This window comes from Mus musculus, chromosome 18 (genome assembly GCF_000001635.26).
Source record: "Mus musculus strain C57BL/6J chromosome 18, GRCm38.p6 C57BL/6J".
Lineage (NCBI taxonomy): Eukaryota > Metazoa > Chordata > Mammalia > Rodentia > Muridae > Mus > Mus musculus.
In genome coordinates, this window is record NC_000084.6 from 67,590,669 (window position 1) to 67,605,937 (window position 15,269).

Consider the following 15,269-nt stretch of genomic DNA (forward strand, 5'->3'; position numbering starts at 1 on the left):
TCCCCTAGCTTTGTCATACCTGCTGGCATGGCTTCGCTCCATGTTCTGTATTGCTACTGATGGGGGCGGGGGGTGGGGGGGGATGGGATTGCAGGCTGCTCTAGCACATAAACTGCTCCCTTCCAACACCTTCTGCTCGAGCCTGCCAGGATAATGTAAGTAAGGGATTTATGTTTCATCAGAGAAACTGATGAAATATACTGAAGGAATCCCTCTCAAACCCAAAAAACCATGCTTCCTCTTTCTACATTTTCAATAATCTAAACTATGGTAGGTCTTAAGTCTTCAGATTATAATCATAGTAAATTAGCTCTTTCAATCAAGTAATAATTACATTTGGTACATTTAGAACAGATATTAAATAAAATCTGAAATGGTATATAATCATTAAGTTTTCAAATATTTCAAAATTCTTTTAAAAAATTGGATTGATTTGTTCAGAAAGTAAAAAACTTAGCTCTGTATGTACAGCTGTAAGGATCATGACTATGTTTCAAACCCGTGTGTGTGTGTGTGTGTGTGTGGTGTATATATATATATATGTATGTATATATGTGTGTGTGTGTATTGTATATATATGCATATACATATACATACATACATATACATATATGTGTGTATATATGTATGTGTGTGTATATATATATACATATATATATGTGTATATATATATATATATATATATATATATATATATATATATGGTTTTACAAGACAGGGTTTCTCTGTGTAGCCCTGGCTGTCCTGGAATTCACTCTGTAGACCAAGCTGGTCTTGAACTCAGAAATCCGCCTGCCGCTGCCTCCCAAGTGCTGGGATTAAAGGCGTGCGCCACCACTGCCTGGCTCAAACCTATATTTTTAACTAAATGTAAAAGATCTACTCTGAAAATAAGATCCTCTCAAGGCCTAGCAATTTAAAAAAATCCTATCCTCTTATAAAGTGATACAAACGGGTTTAAGTAACAAAGTAACCTGGTAGACAATGCCTGTTATTAAAAACAACAAACAACAATCCCTCCTATCTTTACGAGACATTTACAGATTTTAAATTTGTATTCATTTATTTGTGTGTGTACACACGCGCCACAGGCCATGTGTAGAGGTCAGAGGACCACTCCCCATGCCCAAGAGTTGCTTCTCTCCTTCTATCATGTGACTCTCAGGCTAGAACTCAGGTTATCAGGCTTGTTACCAAGCATCTATAGCAGCTGCCTTCTCACCAGCCCTTTCAGATATTTTGAACCTTAAATGTTAATGACCAAAAAAACTCCAGTTACCCAATATGCCCCGAAAGTCCCAAGAAGAACATTTCTGTGAATGCTCGTAATTGGTCCCCTTAAATCTGGCTGCTCAGGATTAGATATTACACATTTCACACACATGCCAGTACAACTATAAATGTTGATGAACCACACAACCTGTGGGTAGAATTTAAGATAGTTTCAGGGAAAAAAAATCAGATTTTTATGTAGATCAATATTACTAGATAATTAACAAACCTCATCATACTCCTTGGATTGTCAGTCACATATTATCAATAGGATGCAAATTAGTTGACTAAAAAGAAGCAAGGTATACCCACAAAAATAACAGTTTCCAAAAATTTTATACTAAATGGCCCAGAATCACTAATTTTTTTCCGATGTGATTCAACTCAAACTGTTAGACCCACCTGACCATGTGTAAGCATGTCCTCCTTTATGCTAAAACTGAAAGCTCCCAATAGATGCACGCCAACAAGTCTATCCCCTCCTTTGTTTCACAAAACCATGGACATCTACAAAACACCCTGTATAAACATCACCACTCAGAGAGCAAGTCAAACTTAGCCCTTGCCTTACAGCACCTGCAGTTTAGTAAAGGTAGACAAAAATTGACAAGGATGACAACTAGTAATATGCTACTGGGGGCACAAAAGGAAGAGAAAGAAAGTAACAAAAAATGACCCAATTCAGGTTAACCAGGCAAGCCCTCCTGATATTTAAACAGAGAGGAGCCTGCAGGAGAACCAGAAGGGAACCTGAGTCCTGGATACCTGGTGGGCAGGTAGCACAGTGTGCTGGGAAAGGCAGGCAAGGCAGGCAGACCACAGAGCCCCCACCTTCAAGTGTGCTCTTAATTAAGCACAAGAGGATGCTAGTTAAGAGTCACTGGTGTATGCCTGTAATCCGGCACTGGAAGGGGAAGTGGGGAGAGTCTATAAGTGAGGCCAGTCTGGTCTACACAGCAAGTTCCAGGTCATCCAAGGCTATATAGCTTTACAGTGAGAGCCTGTCTCAAAAAAGAAAAAAAAGAAAAAAGAAAAAGAAAAGAAAATTCGAAGGGTGAGCTGACTTGTCCAGAAGAACACAGTGCAAGCATAGGCCAGCCAGGAAGGGGCTGTCATCAGAGGAAAGGGGAAGCAGCCCAGGTAGAGATAGGGTTATGAAACATAAGAGGAGTCAAAAGATAATTTGAAGCGGTTGAGGATATAGTTCAGTGGCAAAATGAGTGTTTATCTAGTGTGAGGCACTACACACAATTTCTCTGCACAAGCATAGCAGCTAACTAACTCTTAATAATAGGACTGTCCTGAGTTCTCCAACAACATGGGCTACAGTTACAAATTCCAGGCAGGCCCTGTCTCCAAAGGCGGGGGGGGGGGGGGGGGGGGTGAGATTTAAGATAGCTATCACATTAATACAAAGGGGGAAACGGTTTTGAAGAATGAACAGGCTGACATTTAGTAGTTAAAAAACGTCCTGCAACCTAATGCAACTTGAATTTCTAAAGGATTATGGCCACCGAGGACCTGGGATCCATCCATGAATATCATTATATTTTAGTTCCCTATTAATATATTAAAAGTTAGCTGGGTGTCAAGTCACTCCTTTAATCCCAGCACTTAGGAGGCAGAGGCTGGCAGATCTGAGTTCGAGGCCAGCCTGATCTACAGAGTGAATTCCAAGACAGCCAGGTCTTCACAGGGAAACTCTGTCTCAAAAATAAAAACAACAAAACCAAAACAAAACAAAAAAAGAAATCAAAAGTTAGGATTGTAAAACTAGGCATTCATTAGCTAGAATTCATTTCCCCTACCAAAAGCATGCCTTTGACATAAGAAACAACCATAACTTCATCATTGTTACTTCATCAAATCCTTTTCCTTTTTGATAGACAATACCACTATACAGATCCTTAAGGATGGCTAGGAATGTCAGATTATGACATGGATGGAAACTGGTTTTCTTGGTAAGCAAAGACTACATATAGCAGCAAGCTTCTTCTCAGGCCCCCATAAAGAAGAAAGAACAACATCAGATCCACTGCCCTCTGGCACATGCGTTTTCTTCACCAGTTTTCTTGCTTAAATAATAAGTTTAGGTGAACGATCTCATTAATTCTTTAAAATTAACTCACACCTGCTTTATATGCATATCTGCTGCTCTAAACCCCAGACCTTCGAACTCCCAGTTAGAGTCCTCATTTTCACAGATGAGGCGGTACCAATGAATAAAATGGATCATCAAAGGACTGCAACCAGTTGCCCGAGCTACTGACCTGGCCCAGCATTCCCAGTCTCTTCCAAGAATAATGTTGGCCCAGACTCTTCCAAACTACTCTATGGCACTTGTCCACTCCTGCATCAGACAGGCTAGCTGGACCTATGAGCTTCTAGAGAGCCTCCTGTCTCCGTCACTGTCTTGCTTGAGTTAGAGGACAAAGAGAAGAGAATCTGGTACTTTTACCAAACCCATGTCAATTTGAATTAAAATTTTCCCTAGTAAAAATAATTCAAACATTGCTTAAATTTCATAAAAGAAACCTAAAAACTAACAAACCCCCTGCGCTCTAATGCTATGTTATTTCAAGGGAAAGGAGAATTTGGAGGGGAAATGTCCCAAGTCAAATAGTGAGGTCAGCTCTACCAGCAGAGGCAACTCCAAAATTCAAGTGGGAAGAGCCCTGATTTCTATCTGCATTTGACTTAAGAGTCTCCTCTCCCACTTAGGAACTTGATTAAATATGAGAACACTCAGCCAAAAATAATTTTCTCACAGACAGTCATGTACTTTTCCCTTAAAAAACAAAAAACATGGGCTGGCAAGATAGCTCAGTAGGTAAGAGCACTGACTGCTCTTCTGAAGGTCATGAGTTCAAATCCCAGCAAACACATGATGGCTCACAACCACCCGTAATGAGTTCTGACGCCCTCCTCTGGTATGTCTGAAGTCAGCCACAGTGTACTTATATATAATGATGAATAAATCTTTTTAAAAAAACCATAAAACATAAAACAAAAACAGTATTTGGACCTGGGTGTGGTGGTGCTTTAAATCCAGCACTCAGAAGGCAGAGGCATGCAGATCTCTGAGTACAAGACCAGGCTGATCTACAGAACAGCCAGGGCCATACATAACAACCCTGCCTTGAAAACACCAAAAACCAACCAACAAAACAACAATAAAAAAGTCAACATTATGTATTTACTCATTTATTATTTAGTGGTGTGTGTGTGTGTGTGTGTGTGTGTGTGTGTGTATACACAGCACAGAGCCATATGTGGGGTCTGAGGACACTCTTGGGAGTTGGTTCTCTCCCTGTACAATGCAGGCTCTGAGGCTCTAACTTAGATCACCAGACTGTGATCTGTGGAGCCATCTTACTGATCTATTACTAATACTTTTCTACCGCCCTTAAGACACAGACTACCTGGCCACTCGTTCCTGTCCGTGCCTCCCCCCCCCCCCGCCCTCCCACCCCCACCCCGACACAGGGTCTCACTTTATAGCTTTAGCTGGCCTAGAGTTCAGTGAAAACCAGTCTGGCTTTCAGCTCAAAGAGATTTGCCTGTCTCTGCCTCCAGAGTGCTGGAATCTGGGATAAAGCTGTGCACCACCATGTCTGGCTTTCCACCTAACTCTTTATTACTAATTCTCTAGCAAATCAGTAGCAAACATCTCTAATCCCGGGACCCAAAAAAAACAGAGGTCAGAAGGAGTTCCAGTTTGAGGTCAGCTGGGACTACATAGTGAAAAGAAGGAAAAAAGGAAGAAAACTGGAGAGCAAGGAGAAATGAAGACGGAAGCAGAAGAAAGGAGTGGAGAAAGAAAAGAGGAGAATTCAAATTCTTTAAGCTACCCAAACTCTCTGCGTTGTCTTGGGAACTACACTCAGTGGTGTAGCCTTTGCCTAGTACATGCAGGTCTCGGAGTTTAATCCCAGTCATGAAAGGGAAAAAGGAATGAATGAATGACTAAATAAAACACACACACACACACATTTTTAGCTGTTTAACTTTTACTATGTATATTACCAAGAGATAACCCTTCTGTAACTAGCTTTCTGATTAACATTTTATTGTAATTGTGATAAAAGACTGTTTTTGTTCTTTTTTGAGTAAGGGGTCTCACTGTGCTACCCAGACTAGCCTGGAAATCCCTAGTGTTCAGGCTCTGGAGGCCTAAGTTCTCTAAAGAGACTCTGAATGAAGTTAGCACAAACTAAAGAAGCACATCAGAGCAACCACTAGGCTAATAGATGATCAATTTCCCACCAAGATTTAATTCTATAGACATCAGGCGATAGTCCAAATGTCCCGTTGAAACTACATCTCAAGGGAAATGTTACAGAACTTAGGAAATGCATTTGTACATTTATTATCAATGTAAAGAAGCCCTTCTTCACCTCCCAGAGGCCTTAAGGAAGCTAAACAGTCAACAAATGACTAACCAGTTGGAAAGAGAAGAAACTGAATTCAATTAATATATGCATGGAAAGTTAAAGTTATCTGTGTCTCTACCAAGGCCAGCTAATGAAGAAGGAATAATTTTTCCAACAGAATGTCTTGGGGAAACTGGATATCCTCATACAGAACAAGACCTTGTCTCATTCCATCCAAAAACTTTAACTGAACATTAATCAAAGATCTGATATGAAAAACCCCCTAGATCTCAACCACAATGAGAAAACCAGCCCAATTCAAATCTGGTTTAAAGGATTTTAATGGGCATCTCTGCAATGGCCCATAAATAGACAGGGAGCATCATTAGCCACAGTAATGACCCCATCAACATGCTGTCTGAATAGAATTGCCTCCTCTAGATATTTCATAGAAATAGAACCATGCAAAAACTCTACATGGAAATCCTGCAGAACTATGAATGGTACTCAAGACAGTAACTTTCTCTGCCAGCTGAAGAAAATCTCCACAGCTCCTAAAGCTACTAAAAATAAATAAATAAATAAATAAATCTGGTCACAGGCCTAGGGCAACTATGAATACCTACATTTCACATTTTGTCAACCTCAATAACCATTTCCTGGACTTCAAAATATAGATTTAATATTTTTAAAATTTTGTCCATCAGTCTTTGGTCAAAAGATCTTGAAATATTTTTCACAAAAAAGATAGGAAAATGCCTTTGTACAATGTGTATGAGCTGACAAAAATCCCCTCACGTACAGTCTCACAATTACAAGAGCTGGACAAATACAACTTCCATTTTGACAACTTAAACAAGACAGAACTAGAAAGGCTAGGTGGGTTCCCAGAGGCCTTAACTACACAGCAAGCCTCAGAACAAGACTCTAACGCACAGTCCTGCAGTCACCGTGCTGCCAGGGGACATCAAAGGCGATTTGCCTGCAGATGAAAAAGCAAAGGAACTTGGTAGAGACTAAGATGACTCTACCAGGAAGGCATGCTCCACGCCACCTTAATTTCCATGCAGATAAACCATCATCTTCCCACCCTAACCTGCTCCTCTTGCCTTCCCCATCCATCAGGGAGGCAGGACTCTGGGGGCCTTAGAGGCTTCCTTCTTTCTTCTTGCACCTACACATTAAAACTAAAGAGCCAGGCCACGTTCTGCTTTCTAAAGAACCAAGCTGACTTTCTACTCTTACTGCCCTAGCTCAAATCTCCATCATCTCTCCTCTAAAGTGCTGAAATACTACCCGGTGTATCAGCTCAGAGGCTACTAGTACCTAAAGGCAGCATGAAACGCCAGCTGGCATCTTTGTCCTACTACATTTTGTAGGTAATCTACTTGTTTCTTTTGTTTTTGAGACAGGGTCTTGCTGGTAGCCCAGGTTGGATTGGTATTCACTATGTAGATGAGACTGGCCTCAAACCCACAAATAATCCTTCAGCCTGGCCTCCCAAGTGCTGGGATCGCAGGCAAACCAAGAGATGGGCACTCTCTACAAAGCCTGTGTATCTTTCTAAAAAGAGTAATCTGCTCATCCATTTTCTAGTTTACATTCCTTATAAGCTCTCCACTAGTCTACAGACACACACCATCAGTATGGCTCTCAGTAAACATGCCTTTCCAGCCAGTCTCACTCCCCACCACTCCCACACACATCCTATGCCCTGGGCAGTGAACACCCACCACAAAGCAGACAAACGGGTTTAACCTCACATGCCAAGTCCAAATAATTGCAGTGGCCACCTGAAGCATCCTGCTGAGAACTAAAGAGGTTGCTTATAAATCTAGCAGCAAAAAGTCATAAGTGATTAGTAAGCAGCGTTTGCTGCTAGCATGAGAGACAGGTGACCTGACAAACGTCACAGGGTGTCCACACACGTGGAGCCTTGTCCTTTGGCTACTGTAAGATGTCCTCCTACACTTCTCTGTGGATACCGTTTCTCCCCGCTGCTCATCCTTCAGGACTTCAGAACTCAGTCTTCTTTCTATGTGAAATGTGCTTATCATGAGGCACACGTAACCACTCTCTGGGCTCACGGTTTTCTAGCCTTCTGAAGTTACTAACTGTATTGTTACCACTGTGGTAACAAAGTGGTACCGTCTGCATCTGTGCGCTTCTACGTGCAGTTGTACTCTGATCCGCTATGCACTTCAACATCAAGCACAGTCCACTTACAAGGCATGCAAATAAATCCTGATGAATGAGCAAACGGACCGTTTAACAGGAATTCCTCTCATGGAGGACTTGGGTTTCCACTCAAAACCTAAGCCCGCGTGCTAGGCTGAGTACACTCTGCCATCACTCGCCAACCAGCTGTACCCACCATTCTCTATCAGAAACACAACACGTAGAGGAAGCATACTGGGTACAGTAGAAAAAGTGGGAACTACAAGAAGACAATAGTCCTAAATAGCACAAGCAGTGTGAAAACACGTAAGACTCAAAGTTTCCAGAAGCTGAATACGGGCCCTGAGGTTGCTATTATTAAGACTGTGATCCCTCCACATACTATTAATAAAAATATTCATGTGTTAATTTAGCCACCTAAATAAGACTATAGATATAGATATATATGTAGATATCTATCTATCTATCTATGAATGAGCTGTAAAGTGATAGTTCAATACATTCTAGAAGATCTATCACCTTAACATCTTATTATTTCTGGGTTGATTTTGTTTTTGTAAACAGGACCTTACTATGTAGCTCTGGCTATATACTATATAGGGAGCTCTGAAACTTCCTATATGAACAAGGATGACCTCAAACTCAAGAGATCAACCTGCCCCTACCTCTGAAATGCTCTTTTTAAACGCAGATTTCTTCAACTTTTCCACACTGTCCTTTTCTATGACAGTATTCAACCTAGTATATCACATGTCATTTATCTATCATACATCCCTGATCTCTTCAGAACTTAAATACTTTCTTTTCAGTTGTGACTCCGCCTTTTTAAAAAAGATTTATTTATTTATTATTATATGTAAGTACACTGTAGCTGTCTTCAGATACCCCAGAAGAGGGCATCAGATCTCATTACAGATGGTTGTGAACCACCTTGTGGTTGCTGGGATTAGAACTCAGGACCTCTGGAAGAGCAATCAGTGCTCTTAACTGCTGAGCCATCTCTCCGTCCCCAGACAGCATCTCACTATGCAGTCCTTATTAACCTGAAACTCAGTAAGTAGACCAGGCTGGCCTCCAACTCAGAGTTCTACCTACCTCTACCTCCAAAAGTCTGGGATAAAGGCATGTTCCACCATTGAGACTTTCTGAGGAACTCTTTACAGTGTATGGATGTGGTGGGTGTCTGTGTGCCACAGCCTTCTAGGATCTCAGAAGGCAATCTTGTGGAGTTGACTCTCTGCCTCTCTGTAGGTTCTAGGGGTCAAATTCAGATGCCCAGGCTTGCAAGAGCAGCCCTTGTCTCATTTACGATCTTGACATATATGTTATCAGTAAGTACAGTCACCTAAATGTCCCAGAATGGTCTTAATTTTAAGTCTGTGAGGTGGGGTAGACAGATGGATGATGGCTCAGTGGCTAAAAGCCATCTCTTAAGCTGCTCTTTCGGAGTACCTGAGTTGGATTCCCTGTGCCTGTATGGTAGACCACAACAACATGCATCTCCAGTTTCAAGGACTCTAGCACTCTTCCAGCCTCCACAGGCACTACCTGTAGGTGGTGCACAGACAAAACACCCATACACACAAAATAAAAACAAATAACCATTAAAAAAATGTGAGGTACAATCACTTTGGAAAACTTTAAAACACAGTATATACTATAATGCTGAACACACAAATAAGGAGTAACCACACATTTAGGCATATTACTGAATATAAATGCTGCATATGTTCATCAAAAGACTTGTTCAATAGAGGCATTACTCATGACACTGGGTATTTGAATCCCAAATGTCAATGCAGAGTAGAATGAATCAGCAGCATATTCATACAAAGGAATGTAATACTAAAATATGAATCAACTACAACTATATGCGACAATCTGGATTAATTTCACAAAGTCCTGAAAGAGAAATCAGACAAGAAAATATATTTTGTCTGAATTTCTCCATAAGAGACGGAAAGCAGGCCCAATTCAGACATCAGAAGTCCTGACAATCTGACAGCAAAGTGCACAGGGAAGACCTTTCCAGATGCTAGGAAAGTTCTGTTCTGTCATCTGAGTCCTGGGCGCACAAATGTGCTTACACTGTGATGTGCTTGTCTGTAGATTACATTTTAATTAAAATTTGCCTTAAAATTAGGACAAAAGCTGATGACGTAACTCATCTGGTAGAGTGCTTGCCTAGTGTGCTCAAATGCCCAGGGTTTGATCCCCAGCAATGCATAATCCAAGCACTCAAGGGAAGACAGAAAACCAAGTTCAAGGTCCACAATAAGGACGCCAATGGACTACTAACATGGAAAGGGGCAAGCTCTCTGGGCCTCAACCCTAGACAAAGAACTGCATGCAACCGGGGAATGAGAAATGGTCTTCACCAGAGAAGAGTCCCCCAACTGGTGATCCAATGCCCAGTGGCCAGCCCTAAGATCTTATGCATACAGGTAACATTAAACAGACCAGGCAGGAAGTATCTATGCATTTAGGAATATGTGTGTATGAATGTGTGTATGTATGTATGTATGCAAGCATGCATGTAACAACAAAGAAAAAGAGGCCATGAATTTGAGAAAGAGCCTGGGGACGGCATGGAAGGGACTGACAGGAGGAAAGGGAAAGAGGAAATGATGCAGTTATTCTATTCTTCCAGACCTTTAAACATTATTAAAAACGACAACAACAACAAAGATGTTCAAGGCCAAGTTCATCATTGACTACATAGTGAATTCAAGGCCAGCCTGGTATAAGTGAGACCCTGTCTCAAAAGAGAGGAGAAAAAACACAACACACTGAAAAATAAAGGTATTTTCAAACTGAAAACTGAGTGAACTCAACAGTAATGTTTACAATACAAAAATATAGTAAAAAGAAGCTTTAAGCAAAACAACAACAACAACAAAATGGCCCTATGTAAAGTATATAATATAACAAAAAAAAAAACAAAAAAAAAAAAAAAACAATGTGTAAAGAAAAACAGTTGAGGCACATACCAGTGAATTCAGCCAATCACAGACAGGAAGCGTTTACAAAGACTCCTGAATCAGGCTGGAGAGATGGCTCAGCAGGTTAAGAGGACTGACTGCTCTTCCAAAAGTCCTGAATTCAATTCCCAGCAACCACATGGTGGCTCACAACCATCTGTAAAGGGATTCAATACCCTCTTCTGGTGTGTCTCTAAACATCTACTATATCTATATCTATATATATAGATATAGATATAAAATCTTTTTTAAAAAAAACCTCCTGTATTCTTGTTAAACATACAGAGAGGTTTTTTTCCCCTTCTTATACCCAAAATAATAGAGTATAATTATTTACAGGACGTTTATATCATATTAGGTATCTCTTTAAACCTAGAGACGATTTAAAGCACACGGGAGGAGGGGAATATACAGAGAGAATACATGCAACGCATTTTGGGTTTTGGTGCCTGGAAAGAAAAGAGATGGGGAACCTTGGAACCAATCCCTTGCTGGTATCTACGAAAGACTGTGGTAATGTCTTAGATGCACTTTGAAGATAGTTTAATCTCATATACAGACTCCAGATGCCAATTCATTTATCTTCTCTTTCTCTCTCTCTCTCTCTCTCTCTCTCTCTCTCTCTCCCTCTCCCTCTCCCTCTCCCTCTCCCTCTCCCTCTCCCTCTCTCCCTTCTTCCTCTCCCTCTCCTTCTCTCCCACCCCCTGTCATGACTGGTTTTATTTCAACTTAACACAAACTAGAATTCTCTGAAAGAAAGGATCCTCAATGGAGAAAATGCCTCCATAAGATCTGGCTGTAAAGCATTTTCTTAGTGATTGATGGGGGAGGGTCCGGCCTACTGTGGGTGGTGCTGAGTTCTAAAAAGAGAAGCACCTGAGCTGGTAGTCCTAGGTTCTAAAAGCAAGCAAGCTGCACAAGCCAGGAGAAGCCACGTAAGCAGCACCCTCCACAGCCTCTGCATCAGCTCCTGCCTCCAGGTTCCTGTCCTGTCTGTATTCCTGTCCTGACTTCCTTCAGTGAAGACCAGCAACATGGAAGTGTAACCTAAATGAATCCTTTCCTCCCCGACTTGCTTCTTGGTCATGGTATTTTGATGCAGTAATAGAAACCCTAACACACACACACACACACTCATATATGTATATATAAAAAGACCAGAAAACAGGAAGTATTTAAGGGGACTAACAGAAGGGGCACAGGAGAATAATGAATTCTAAATATAAGCAAAGTATAAAAGTATGATGATATATACAATATGTATGAAGAAGTCATAATGAAACCCATTATTTTGTATGCTAAAAAATAATTTAAAAGAAGGGAAAGTTTTTTATCTTACAGATCTCCTTGAAGATCAAGATGGCATTCCATGGATAAAAATAAGATTACATAAAAGTAATGTTTTTTTTTTTTTTTTTTTTAAAGATTTATTTATTTATTATATGTAAGTACACTGTAGCTGTCTTCAGACACTCCAGAAGAGGGCGTCAGAAGAGGGAGTCAGATCTTGTTACAGATGGTTGTGAGCCACCATGTGGTTGCTGGGATTTGAACTCCGGACCTTCGGAAGAGCAGTCGGGTGTTCTTACCTGCTGAGCCATCTCACCAGCCCTAAAAGTAATGTTTTGACAAGTGAAAAAAATACTATCTTATGGCATTTTAAAGCATGAATTAAAGTATTTATCAGCAATCTATATATAAAAATCAGGAAATAAATGCATAGAAGCAGTTTATAGTCTTTGCATTTTCTAGAAAGCAATACTACTAGCAATTTGTTTAAAACTTTAGTAAGGCAACTGTTGGTACTCTATCTGGACTCCACATCCACAGTCTGGCCCACTATAAAAGGGGCTGCTTGCCCCCTCCTCCTGCTCTTGTCTCTTTTACCCTCTCTTACTCTTACCTCTCTCCCATTCCCTTCCCCCTTTTCTTCATGTGGCCATCGCTGGTCTCTACTTCTCTACTCTCTCCTTCTCTCTGCCTTTCTCTGCCTCTCCTACCCTCTTAGCTCCCCTCTCCACGCCCTGCATAAGCTGTATTTCATGCTATACCGTCATGTGGCTGGTCCCTCAGGGGGAAGAAAGAGATGCTTTGGCATGGGCCTGTGGAGGCAACCTCTTCCCCCACACCTCCCCACACACCTCAGAACATATTCTTATATCTCTTTATCTTTTTATAATCACAATAGCAACCACTTAATGACAAAATATTATAATAAAGGTCTAAAGTTAGAAGAGTTTTTAAAAATAATCAAAAATCAATCAATTAATATAGAAGAGGTGGGACAACTAGCAAGTAAGTTTATAAACCCAAATTTCACCAGGCAGTGGTGGCGCACACCTTTAATCCCAGCACTTGGGAGGCAGAGCCAGGCAGATTTCTGAGTTCGAGGCCAGCCTGGTCTACAAAGTGAGTTCCAGGACAGCCAGGGCTATACAAAGAAACCCTGTCTTGAAAAACAACAAAACAAAACAAACAAACAAAAAAAACAACAAATTTCAGCCGGGCATTGTGGTGCATGCCTTTAACCCCAGCACTTGAGAGGCTGAGGCAGGTGGATCTCTGATTCAAGTTCAGCCTGGTCTACGGAGCTGTTACACAGAGAAACTCTGTCTTGAAAAACCAAACCAAACCAACAAAAAAAACTAACCCAAATTTCAGTAACCAGACTAAATGTAAACAAATTTGAACTAGAATTGAAGACTGAAGGTTTGGAGCCGGTAGACTAATTAGTGGTAGAGTAAATGCCCAGCCTACACGACTTCAATATGATTCATAACAATACCAAAAGTTTTACAATTATATTTATTCTGTGTCATTTCTAAGTAATCACATAAAAAGGTAAAAATAACTTTTGGTGCAAAACATCTTGGTACCACTGTTTTAACCACCCAGGGCTAACATTAATGTTACATTGGATGTCATGTGCCCAGTTGCGGTGTAATGAGACAAGACTTTCACTACTGTGGTATTCTTCCCACCCCCCCACCCCAAGCCTACAGCCCTAGTCCAGTGATGGAAACATAAGGCAAAGCTGAGCTTGTGAAAGATTCCCACTGATTACAAGACACTGAGGAGCATGGCATATAAATACAGGACGCATTTCCTGTTCGATATGGGTGTCCTCTTCTCTTTTCTTGATTGTTCATTTTGTCTGGGGCTCCTGCTAAGTAGCCCTGGCTGGCCTGGAATCTTCTGCCCCTGCCTCCTGAGTGCTGGGATTAAAGGTGTATAGCACCATGCCCAACCCAAAACACAGAGCTTTACTAATAGTGCTGCTATAGAAGATAGATGGGAGTTGTTCCTATTTTACAGAGGTTGTGATAACAGGAGAATGTGTCTCACCTGACGAGACAGAGAAACTGTCTGTCTCTGTGTTCTATTCTTTTTTAAGATTTATTTATTTTGTTATTTATATGAGTATACTGTAGCTGTCTTCAGACATACACCAGAAGAGGGCATTGGATCCCATTACAGATGGTTGTGAGCCACCATGTGGGTGCTGGGAATTGAACTCAGGACCTCTGGAAGACTGTGTTCTATTCTTTATGTGCCTGTCCTCTCAACATCTCTCTCAAACTCACTATGTAGCCCAGGCTGTTCTGGAGCCTTTGGCAATCCTGTCTCAGCTTCCTGAATGCTGGGATTTCAGATACTTGAGTCACCATGTTGCAGAATATGAATAGCCTACTAACATACAATCATTGGTAAATGTGTGTGGTTTCGTTCAATTTTGTTGTTTTGGTTTTGGTTTTTCAAAACAGGATTTCTCTGTGTAATAGTCCTGGCTGTCCTATACCAGCCTGGCCTCCAATTCACAGATCCACCTGCCTCTTCCTCCCAAGCTAACCATTTTCTAACAAAGTTTATCAATATTGGAATATAATGAATCTATTACTTCCCTTTGCATAGGCAGAAACAAAAAACTACAATGTATCGTTCCCAAATGTCTCCCAGAATGCTGTGGCTACTCCCAGCTAGTCCAGCACAGTGAGTATTTGAGGAGTAAAGTGTAGCTCAAAGTGACAGCAATTTTATCCAAGTAGGTTTCACTTTGCAACTGAGCATTTGAACGTGTGATTAAACCTTCCCGGGTGCCTGGAAAAGGACTAGGTAACGGGCTTGACATTTCAGGCAGTATTAACTTCATGGTAAAGTCACCAGTATGGGGCTGGAGAGATGGCTCAGCGGTTAAGAGCGCCGACTGCTCTTCCAAAGGTCATGAGTTCAAATCCCAGCAACCACATGGTGGCTCATAACCATCTGTAATGAAATCTGATGCCCTCTTCTGGTGTGTCTGAAGACAGCTACAGTGTACTTACATATAATACATAAATAAATATTTAAAAAAAAAAAAAAAGTCACCAGTATGTTTACATTTTTTCCCTTCTTACAACTATTTGTTTAAACTGCACTGGAGACTAGAATACTACCTGCATATAAGAGAAAGTCCAGATGTTTACTA

At 41.0% G+C, this 15,269-nt stretch overlaps 1 protein-coding gene across 11 annotated transcripts in view; it reads right to left on the reverse strand.

The window, feature by feature from the left end:
* Positions 1 to 15,269, reverse strand: part of Spire1 (spire type actin nucleation factor 1) — a 124,602-nt gene that overhangs the window by 102,460 nt on the left and 6,873 nt on the right. The gene's annotated exons all lie outside the window — the stretch shown is intronic.